Consider the following 12,410-nt stretch of genomic DNA (forward strand, 5'->3'; position numbering starts at 1 on the left):
CCGAGGTCCTCTCCTCCTATTGATGATCATTTGATTTATAACATCTGTTTCAATATTTCTCTGTTTAGTTTTTGTCTTGATAATCTGTCCATTGATGATACTAGGGTTTTGAAATCTCCCACTATTAATGTGGGGCATTGATATGTGATTTAATCTTTAGTAATGTTTCTTTTATGAATGTGGTTACCCTTGCATTTGGAGCATAGATTTTCAGAATTGAGATGTCATCTTGATGGATTTTTCCTTTGATGAGTATCAAGTGTTCTTTCCTATCTTTTGTGATTAATTTTGGTTGTAAGTCTATTTATTGGATAGAATGGCTACACCAGTTTGCTTCTTGCATCCTTTCCTGGGAAAACCTTTTCCCAACTCTTTACTCTGAGGTAATGTCTACCTTTCTTGTTGAGGTGTGTTTCTTGAATCTAACCAAATGGATCTTGATTTCACAGCCACTCTGTTAGCCTGTGTCTTTTTTTTTGAGAAATTAACTCCATTGATGTTGAGAGCTTGACTGTTAATTCTTGTTATTTTGATGCTGGTGTTGGTAGAGTTTTTGTGTATGTGTGCTTGCTTTTCTTTGATTTTGGTGGTGTAATGTTATTTATTTCCTGTGTTTTCTTGGATGTAGTTAGCCTCCTTGGGTTGGAGTTTTCCTCCTAGTATCATTTGTAGGGCTGGATTTGTGGATGGATATTGTTTAAATTTGGTTTTGTCATAAAATATCTTGTTTTCTCCATTTATGGTGATTAAAAGCTTTGCTGAGTATAATAGTTTGGTCTGACATCTCTGTTTCCTTGGGGACTGTAAGGCATCTTCCCAGGCCCTTCTGACTTTTATAGTCTCTGGTGAAAAGTCAGGTGTAATTCTGGTAGGCCCGCCTTTATATGATACTTGGCCTATTTCCCTGGCAGCTTTTAGTATTCTTTCTTTGTCCTGTCCATTTATCATTTTTATTATTATGTGATGGGAGGAATTTCTTTTCTGGTCCAGTCTATTTGGAGTTCTGTAGGCTTCTTGTATGTTTATAGGCATCTCTTTCTTTAGGTTAGGGAAGTTTTCTTCTATGATTTTGTTGAAAATATTTTCTGAACCTTAGAGCTGGCATGATGATGATTCCTCCTCCTCCTGTTCTTTTTCTTCTATTCCTATTATTTTTAGGTTTGGTATTTTCTTAGTGTCCCAGAGTTCTTGAAGGTTTTGTGTCAAGAACTTTTTAGATTTAGCATTTTCTTTGACTGATGTATCAGTTTCTTCAATTGTCTCTTCTAAGCCTGATATTCTCTCTTCCATCAGTGGCATTTTGTTGGCAATGCTGGTTGATGTTAGTGTTTGTAGTTCCTGTTCTTCTCTCTAAGTTTTCCATCTCCGGGATTTTGTCAGTTTGTGTTTTCTTTATTGTTTCTATTTCCATTTTCAGGCCTCGAACAGTTTTATTCATTTCCTTTACCTAATGACTGCATTTTCCTGTGTTTCTTTTTTTTTGTTGTTTTTGTTTTTGTTTCAATTTTTTATTTTTTTAATTTTTTATTAGATATTTTCTTTATTTATATGTCATATGATTTCTCCTTTCCCAGTATCCCCTCCAATTTTCCTGTATTTCTATAAGGGATTTATTCATTTTCTCTTTAAAGGCCTGTAACATCTTTATAAGATTGGGTTTAAGGTCATCTTCTTGTGCTTCATTTGTGTTAGGATATGCAGTGCTTGCTGTAGTAGGATAACTGGCCTCTGGTAGTGCCATATTGCCCTGGCTCTTTTTGGTTATGTTCTTACACTGGTCTTTAGCCATTTGTTTGTCCTGCACTAGCTGGATGTTCCTGATACTGACGAGACTCCTCAGGAAGGAAGGCAGTGCCTTGGGCCTGACAATAGAGCCCAGGAAACAGCACACTGCTCACCTCTGTGGGCTGTTTCCCAGGTAGATCAGCAGAAACAGGCCAGAAACAGGCATGGTGGGTTCTAATGTTTGTGTTCCTGGGGCCCCTCAGTCCTGGAATTCTTGGGGCCCAACAGGCCTCATTTGGAGGGAAGGTAATGGAGCTTGTGGGGTGGGGGCGGCAGGCAGTGTGCATCTCACTTCTGCTGGCTGTGCCCCAGGTGTACCTTCTTTACTTGGTGTTGGTGCTACTGTAATACTGTCTTCATAAAATGAATTTGGTAATATTACTTCCTTTCCTATTTTTCTAGACTAATATGAGAAGTGTTGTTAGTTTTGTTTTCTTTTTATAATTATCGGCCATTTGTAATTTGTCTTTTAATGACTGTCTACTCTTTTCATTAGCTTATTTGATGATTGTGTCATTTGATGTTTAGGTTCTTTTAAGCCTTTTTTTTTTCCTTCTGAGACAAAGTTTCTCTGTGTAATAGCTCCAGAGCTGTCCTAGAACTCACTCTGTAGTCCAACCTGGCCTCAGACTCAGAGATCTGCTGGGATTGAAGACCTGTGCCACCACTGCCCAGATTGAACTTTTTATATGTTCTACTCCTATCGTGTATATGTAGCAAAGATTTCTCCTCCATTCTGTAGACTGTCTCTTTATCTTAAGTTAGTATACAAAATAAGTAAAAAGTTTTGTTATAGCTTTGTTATTCATGTATATCATTATACTGTGTTCTGATTCATCTCCCTACACCATATCATATAGCAGTCTTAATGATAAGTCATTTATTTGTAGGGTTCAAAATCTATCATTCCATACTGTGTCTTTCAGGGTTGCTGGTGAATGATTGGGTGCCATTCTTATGTTTGTCTTTGTAGGTGAGCGAGCATTTTCCCAATTAAAGCTATTGATATTTTTTCTTTGTACTTTTGGCATCTTGACTATGATATCTTGAGGAGATATTTTCCACTGTTTATGTACATTTGAGTCTCCAAATGTCTACTATGTATGCTTTTCCACTTTTCTCTAAAATTGGGATTTTTCTGCTATAATTTCTGTGCCTTTAGTTTTTATCTTTCATTTTACTGTATCCTGTGGGTTATTTAGTTTGGTTTCTTGCCTGTCTAGATATAAGTGTAGCATTTTGTTGATTTTGTTCTCTATCTTTGGTATTCTTTCTTCAATTTGTTCAAATGTTTTTCAGCCTTACATATCAGAATTATCTCATAGTATTGTGGTGTACAATTATTTTTATACATTGTGAAGTTTGGGTGGTAATATTTTGTGAGAGATTTTTATGTCTAGATTTAAGAGAGACATTAATCTACAGGTTTTTTCTCACAATGTCCCTTTTCTGATTTTAGTATTATGTTCCTGGTAGCCTCATGGAATGAATTAGGAATTATTACCTCTGCCTTTGAAAGAGATCATAGAGAATTAATTTGTGCCATCCTTAAATATTTTATAGAATTTGGCAGTGAATTCACTTGTCCCAGTGGTACTTTTTTAAAAATTATCATTTTTTATTGAGTTTCTTTAATTAATATAGACCCATTCAATTGTATTTTTCTTTGTGATAATTTTGGCAGATTATATCCTTCAAGAAATTTGTCTATGTAATGCTGTCAACTTGACAGGATCTAGAATTACCCAGGAGACAAGCCTCTGGGCACATGTGTGATATATATCTTGATTAGGTTCATTGAGATGGGAAAATTGACCTAGTATGGGCAACACCATTCAATGAACTGGGTGGGACCCTGGAGTAAAAGGAGGAAGCTAGCTGGTCGTAAGCATTCATGGCTCTCTGTTCTTATGAGTGCAGGTGCAATATGAACAGCCACCTCAAGCTTCTGTCACTATGTCTTCCCCACCGTAATAGACTGTACCCTCAAATGGTGAACCAAAATGAACTATCCATTAAGTTGCTTTTGTCAGGGCATTGCATCAAGCAAAAGGAAAAGTAACTAGGGCATAAGCCATACTATCTCTGTTCTCAAACTTGTGACTCTTTAATGTCTACTAGGTCCATAGTGGTATTCCTCTCTTACATTTATCTACTATAAATGTGTGTTCTTATTTATTGTGTTGAAATGGCTTATGGTCTTGTTACATTTCCTATTCAGTTCTTGATTTCATTTTCACTTTTGTCTGTGCTAATACTTATTAGCTCTTTTTTCCACTTAGTCTGGTTTTACTTTGCCTTATATTTTGTAGGCTTTAAATGTTAATTTTAGATTTAATTTTCTATTATATGCATTCAGTGGTATGGATTTTCATTTAATTATTGGTTTTCAAAATCTCACAGATTTTGATGAGATATGGTTTCATTTCCATTTTATTCAAAAACTGTTAACTAACTTGTCACTTTTTTGATATGGGTATTATTTAATCTCTACATAATTGGGGTTTTTATAATTCAGTGCGCCTTAGTGACTTATTACTTAAAGGAAAGCATGATGCTATATTACCCAGACTGGCACCAAGCACTTGGGCTTAAGTGATCCTCCTGTCTAAGCCTCCTGAACAGCTAAGATTATGGACATGTGGCACACACATATCCTGTGTTATTGATACTAACTTAGTTCTGCTGTGATCTAAGAGCATATTTTATGTGATCTCTAGGGATTTTTTTTTTTAATTTTAAGGCTTGTTTTATAATCCAGATTGTTTTTTTTTTCCTGGTAAGTATTCTATATAAGCTTAAAATAAATGAAATTGTCTATTGTCCATTATATCCAGCTTTGTCAGATTTTGGAATATTCAACTAATGGTCTAATGTCACTATTGGAACATGTCAGAGTTTGGATTTTGGAATAATAATATTCATCCTGAAAATGCCATTGTGAAATGGCCACCACAATCACACTACATAATAAATCTATCATCTTAAGTGTTACCCATTTCTTTGTGATGATAGTACTGAGATTTATTTTCTTAACAAGTTTCAAATGTACAGTAGAATATTACTTAAAATAACTATTAGATTTTCAGAAGTCATTCATTTTGGATAAGTAAAAATTTTATGTACTTTGATTAAAAAAAAAATCCTCACCTCTCATTTCTTCCCGAGACAAAACCTGTTCTGCTTTGCTTTTGAAAAAGTAGGAGATCCAGCCTGAGTACAACACAGATGAATCTGGAAGATATTATTGTAAGTAATTAAGCCAGATACAGAAGGAAAAACGTTTCTTGCTCACTTGTGTCTAGAATGTAGAATGGTTAGAATGCATATACTCCATACTCCATTTTCTTTATTCACCTATCATAGACACTTGCACTATCTTTCCATCTTGGCTATTAACAGTAATGAATGCTGGAAAGAATGCAGATGCCACTATGATGTGCTGATTTAATTGTCTTTGGGTATGTCTCTAGAAGAGGGATTTCTGAATCATCTAATAGTTCATTTTCAAAATATTTTTGAACTTCCATATTGTTTCCTGTTTTTCTACATCCTTGGTAACTTATGCTATCCACTGATTTTTTTTTTATACTAGACATCCTAACAAGTATGAGCTGATATCTCATTATGGTTTTGATTCGCATTTTCATGATTATTAATGATACAGAGAATTTTTTGTATTTCCATTGGTCATTTGTATTTTTTAAAAGAAGGTTAGCTTTATTTTTAATTAGGTGTATATGCTTGGGGGTAGGATGATGCACATGGCTTCAGCTATGGGCATAGCTAGATGAGGATGTTGAATCCTCTGGCTTTGTAAGCTGCCTACCATGTGGGTGATGGGAACGGAACTCAGATCATCTGCAAGAGCAGTATGCATGCTTAATCACTGACCCATCTCTCCAGCCCTGACTTCGATGTTTTCTTTGGGATAAAAAGATTCTATTCAAGTTCTTTACCATTTTAAAATATAACAATTGATTTTTAGATAATTTGGTAATTGTAGTTGCTTTTACTATTTGGGAATTAGTGCCTTATCAGATGAATGTTTGCCAAATATTTTTTCTCTTTCTGTAGGTTGCTTTTCTGGTTTATTATTAATTTCTTTTTTTTACATTTATTTATTTATTTAATTAAACCTTGTGTATGTGTGTCTGTGCACATGTACACACGTTGAGGTCAGAAGACAACTTATCTGATTTAGTTTTCTTCCTCCAACATGTGGATTCCAGGAGTGGAACTTGGGTCATCAGGCCTAGCAGTGAGTGCCTTTATACACTGAGCCATCTTGGCAGCCCTAGTTCTTTTCTTACTCAAAACATTTTTAGTTTGGTGTAATTCCACTTATTTATTTTCCTGTTATTTGATATTCTATACAAAATGTGAGTGTAAAGCCCTTTCTAGGAACTGCATAGTTTCACTGTGGTGTAGCTTGTGCTGCACTTGAGTTGATTCTTGTGAATAGCTTAAATGAGTTTTCTGGTTTATAGATGTAGATATTCAGTTTTTCTCAATATGATTTTTGGAGAAATCTTTCCTTCCCACATTATGTACTTTTTAGCATTCTTTTGGAAGATTAGTTATCATATATGCATGAGTTTGCTCTGACTTCTTTTTTGTTCCATTGGCCAGCATGGCTGTTTAGATTCCTGTAGTTTTTCGATATAATTTGAAACTAAAAACTATGAAGTCATATTTTTCCTGATTTTTCAGGATTGTTTTTGCTATTTGGAGTCTTACACTTCTATCTGAATTGTGGTTTAGCATTTTTATTCCCCATTGGTAATTTCTTTGATTTAAATTTGTTTTTATTTTGAAAATTTCATGCATGTATGCAGTGAAGTATGGTTCCATCTACACCCCACTTTCCTCTAACTCCCCCATATTTCCACAAAATGTCCCTTTACAACTTCATGTCTTTAATTTTTTTTCTAGATACTTTTTTATAATTTCTTTTTCTTTTTTTTCTTTTCTTTTCTTTTCTTTTGTGTGTTTTTCGAGATAGGGTTTCTCTGTGTAGCCCTGGCTGTCCTGGAACTCACTTTGTAGACCAGGCTGGCCTAGAACTCAGAAATTCACCTGCCTCTGCCTCCCAAGTGCTGGGATTAAAGGTGTGCACCACTACCGCCTGGCTATAATTTCTTTTTTATTAAACTAATAAAATTTATTTTAAAATATACAACTCAGTATTGACATTTTTAAGTCATCAAAATAATTTGTAATAGTTAAATGCCTCTTAAATATACATGATGTCTTCTGAAGCTAAAAGTAATATGTACTCAACCAGTTTTTAAAATCTATTTGGAACATTAAACATGATAGAAGTAGAAAAAATCTCTTATGAAGTCCTCTATAAAAAGAAATTGTAACAGGTTCCTGATTAGATAGAAATTGCTCCATCTCCAAAGGAGAATATGCACTGTAACTGTAGCTTCATAGAATGAATTGAGAAGTGTTCATTCTGTTTCTATTTTGTGGAATAGTTTGAAGAGTATTGGTATTAGGTCTTCTTTGAAAGTGTGAGAATTCTGCACTAAACCCATCTGGTCCTGGGCTTTTTTTGGTTGGGAGACTTTTAATGACTGCTTCTATTCTTTAGGGATTATGGTATAGTTTAGATGGTCTATCTAATCCTGATTTAACTTAGGCATTTTGTATCTTTCTAGAAAATTGTCCATTTCATCCAGATTTTCCAGTTTTGTTGAGTATAGGCTATTTTGTAGTAGGATATGATGATTTTTTTGAATTTCCTCAGATTCTGTTGTTATATCTCCCTTTTCATTTCTGATTTTGTTAATTTGGATAACTGACTGTCTCTGTGCTCTCCTTTTAGTCTGTCTAAAGGTTTATCTACCTTGTTGATTTTCTCAAAGCTCCTGGTTTGGTTGATTCTTTGTATTGTTCTTTTTGTTTCTAATTGGTTGATTTCAGCCCTGAGTTTGATTATTTCCTGCCATCTACTCCTTTTGGGTGTATTTGCTTCTTTTTGTTCTAAAGCTTTCAGGTGTGCTGTTAAGCTGCTAGTGTATGCTCTCTCCAGTTTCTTTATGGAGGCACTCATAGCTATGAGTTTTCCTCTTAGTACTGCTTTTATGTTGTGCCTTTATTCTCATTAAATTCTAAAAGTCTTTAATTTCTTTCTTCCTTGACCAAGTTATCATTGAGTAGGGCATTGTTCAGCTTCCATGTGTATGTGGGCTTCCCATTGTTGTTGGTGGTGGTATTTAAGACCAGCCTTAGTCCGCAGTGATCTGATAGGATACATGAGATTATTTCAATCTTCTTGTATCCGTTGAGGCCTGTTTTGTGACTGACTATATGGTCAATTTTAGAGAAGGTACCGTGAGGTGCTGAGAAGGTATATTCTTTTGTTTTAGGATGAAATGTTCTATAGATATCTGTTAAATCCATTTGGTTCATTACTTCTGTTAGTCTCACTGTGTCTCTGTCTAGTTTCTGTTTCCATGATCTGTCCATTGATAAGAGTGGGACGTTGAATTCTCCAACTATTATTGGGTGAGGTGCAATGTGTGCTTTGAGATTTAGTAGAATTTCTTTTATGAATGTGGGTGCCCTTGCATTTGGAGCATAGATGTTCAGAATTGAGAGTTCTTCTTAGTAGATTTTTCCTTTGATGAGTATGAGTATGAAGTGTTTTCCTCATCCTTTTTAATAACTTTTGATTGAAAGTCGATTTTATCTGACATTAGAATGGCTACTCCAGCTTGTTTCTTGGGACAATTTGCTTAGAAAATTGTTTTCCAGCCCTTTGACTTGAGGTAGTGTCTGTCTTTGACACTGAGGTGCATGTCCTGTATGCAGCAAAATGTTGGGTCCTGTTTTACATATCCCATCTGTTTCTTTATGTCTTTTTATTGGGGAATTAAGTCCATTGATGCTAAGATATTATCAAAGAGTGATTGTTGCTTCCTGTTATTTTTTTATTTTATTTTATTTTTGTTTATGTGGTTATCTTCTTTTAGGATTGTTAAAAGAAGATTACTTTCTTGCTTTTTCTAGGGTGTAGTTTCCCTCCCTGTGTTGGAGTTTTCCCATCTGTTATCCTTTGTAGGTCTGGATTTGTGGAACGATACTGTATAAATCTGTTTTTGTCATGAATTATCTTGGTTTCTCCATCTATGGTAATTGAGAGTTTTGCTGGTTATAGTAGCCTGGGCTGGCATTTGTGTTCTCTTAGGGTCTTTATAACATCTATCCAGGATCTTCTAGCTTTCATAGTCTCTGATGAGAAGTCTGGTGTAATTCTGATAGTTCTGCCTTTATATGTTACTTGACCTTTTTCCCTTACTGCTTCTAATATTCTTTCTTTGTTTTATGCATTTGGTGTTTTGATTATTATGGGACAGGAGGAATTTCTTTTCTGGTCTAATCTATTTGGAGTTCTGTATGCCTCTTGTATGTTTATGGGCATGTCTTTTTTTTAAGTTAGAGAAGTTTTCTTCTATAATTTTGTTGAAGATATTTACTGGCCCTTTAGGTTGGGAATCTTCACTCTCTTCTATACTTATTATCCTGTCTTTAATTTTATTTTTAAACAAAGCATTTCATTAGGGGTTTGTTGGTTAGTCTATGGCCATCATGGCTGGGAACATAGCAGTGGGCAGGAAGGCATGGCACTAGAGCAGGGGTTTTAATTATTGTTATTTGTTTATTGTTTTAATTTTGAAGAAATTCTCACATGTTTATTATATCCACATAATCTCTAAACCCTTCCACTTCCCTTCCTTGCCCCTCCACTTACTCTGGAATTCATGACTTCTATAATTATTGTTATTATTATAAATGGAGAGAACTGAGTCTTACAAGTTGTCCTCTGAATGCCATGTGTGCATGTATACACACATACACATACACTCTCCCTGAGTCTATGAGTCTATTTAGTCTTATTCAATGTGTGTATGTGTTTAAGGGTGACTACTTGGGATTGCATAACCTGTCATGGTTATGCAGTCTTCCCTATAGAAGCCTGAGCCTGAATTTTCCCTCCCTCAGCAGCCATTAAATGACTGTAGCTGTTTATCAAAAGGTGGGGTTCTTGAGATTCCCCACAATTGTGTTGGAATTTCTTTTTTTTTAATTATGATTTTTGTTTTCCCAGTTTCCCCTCCCAGGAACAAACAAACCAACAAACAAAAACAACAAGAACAAACCCCTGTTGGCTCCCCCTCCCCATGCTTACTACCCCACCCTCTCCCACTTATTTGCCCTGACATTCCCCTACACTAGGGCACAGAACCTTCACAGGGCCGAGGTCCTCTCCTCCTATTGATGATCGAATTTGCAATCCTCTACTATACACATGCTGCCAGAACAATCAGGCCCACCATGTGCAGTCCTTGGTTGGTGGTTGAGACCCTGGGAGCTCTGAGGGTACTAGTTAGTTCATATTGTTGTTCATCCTAGGGGGCTGCAAACCCTTCTGCTCCATTGGTCCTACCCATGGAATGTCAACAGCATGGTTACCTAAATAAGATATATGCACAATGACGATACGAGTGGAAATTCCATGCCTTAGATGAGTTTCCCTGTTATGCCTAAAAGACACTATCTTGCAGCAGGTATCCCAGTCCTCTGGTTCTTGCCCTCTTTCTACCCCTTCTGTGATGTGAAGGCTCAACCCTGAGCCTTCAGTGTAAGGGTTGCCTTGTAGATATTTGCCAGTTTGTTGAGCACCCATGGTCTGTTGTTCTCTCCATTTGACCAGTTTTGGGGGTTTCTGTGACAGCCTTTGTCTGTGGTAAAAGGAATCTTCTTTGATGAGAGGTAAGCACTACATTTATTTGTGTGTATAGGGGTAATTTTTCAGGATACAGATAGAAATTGGCAATTTTATAGAGGCTGTATTGAATCTATAGATCTTCTGAGGCAGGATAGCTGATATAACAATATTAATTTTTATAATTCTCAGCCATAGTATATGCAATCATTTATCTGTTTAGCTTCTCAATTTCTGTTTTAAGTTTTTAAATTTTTTCTTGGTTGTTCCTTAGGTATTTTATTTTCACATTATTATAAAGGGGATTAGTTTCTGTATTAGCTAGGTCATTGCTAATATATAAATGTATTGTGATTTTAATTTTGATTTTATCTTGAAATTTTACAGAATTAGATTTTATGAGCTATTTATTTACATATATGCATATATTTGTTTATTCCTTAACAGGTTCTTCTACAGGCCTAAGTTACCTGCTACTCATTCTATAGCCCACAGTAGCCCTGAACTCAAGGCAGTCCTTCAATTTCCCAAGTTCTGGGATTATGGGCACCACAACTGACTTGAATTCTTAGTTTTAACAATTTTGAGTATATTCTTTAGAGGTTTTTAACCTATAAAATCATGGTACCTGAAAATAGAATTTTATTGCCTTTTGAATGCTTGTTGTTAGTTCTTGCCTACATGATTTGGCTACAACTCTTAGTACTGTATAGAACAGAACTGATGAGAATGGGAATTCTTGTTTTATTTCTAGTCTCAGAGGAAAAGACTGTAGCTTTTGTACCCTTAAGTATTATGTTAGCTAGGGCTGGTCAAATGGAGCCTTTCTTATATGAAGTCCTATTTTTACTATAGGTAATTTGTTGGTTTTCTTATATTTATCATGAACAACTGTGCACTATCTATCTATCTATAAACATTTTGTCCATGTATTAAGAATATTATATTTTTTATCCTCATTGTTTATATAGTGTGTCGCATTTACTAACTATATAAAAAACATTCTTGGATCCCAGGGATAAATCTTAGTTGATTATGTTGTGCTCAAGGTGGGAGAAAATTCTCATCCAATGTACCTCTGGATGAAGGAACTTGAGAACAAGATGGGCCACAAATGCAGGAAAAAATAGTAGGTAATAAAGAAAAGGAATCTAAATGAATGAATCTAAATTAAATATGGCTAGAGGCAGGACTTTGGATCTGAGGCACAGAACCAGAAACTCAGAGCCAGAGAGATTAAAAGCTGGGAGAAAGGACAAATGCAAATGAATTAGAATCAATATCAGTACCAACTGGGATGAGCAGTTGGTCATGAGTGAAAGAATATGAGAGTGAGAGTATTCTTAGAAAGGTAGTGAGGTGGGTTACGACAGATAATTATGACAATACTGGCTATTGTTTGCAGCTTGGTTTTTTTTATAAGTCAGGCAATGTAATTCTTAAATTCAAGGAGCAAGGGGAGAACAGACATTACCCTTTACTGGATTAGAAGTACACTGCTGTTGGATTTACCTGAGGGAAAATTCTGCTATATTCTGTGTTTTGTAGTGGCAGGAAAGCGTCCATAATGGCTCTCTTAGTTAGTGCCTATCCAATTTCAGCAAGCATTACAACTAATTATTATAAGTAGGAGTCAAATAATTCTGTCACTGTGTATCTTGGTTCTTTATATAAACTTTCCCTGGCATATAGAGAAATATAGGCTGACTTTGATGAGTATAGTGGGAGATACATCAAAACTGTTTGAGTAAGAAGCAATTGGAGAAGGCTATCATGGCCTTCAGTGGTCACAGACATTTTTGGCATGGTTATATAATGGTGATGTGTCTGAAAGAGAAGACACTATATCTCACATATACCTTCCCTGGAACTTTTTGTGGAACTGTTT

Source organism: Mastomys coucha, chromosome X (genome assembly GCF_008632895.1).
Source record: "Mastomys coucha isolate ucsf_1 chromosome X, UCSF_Mcou_1, whole genome shotgun sequence".
In the NCBI taxonomy this organism is placed as follows: Eukaryota; Metazoa; Chordata; class Mammalia; order Rodentia; family Muridae; genus Mastomys; species Mastomys coucha.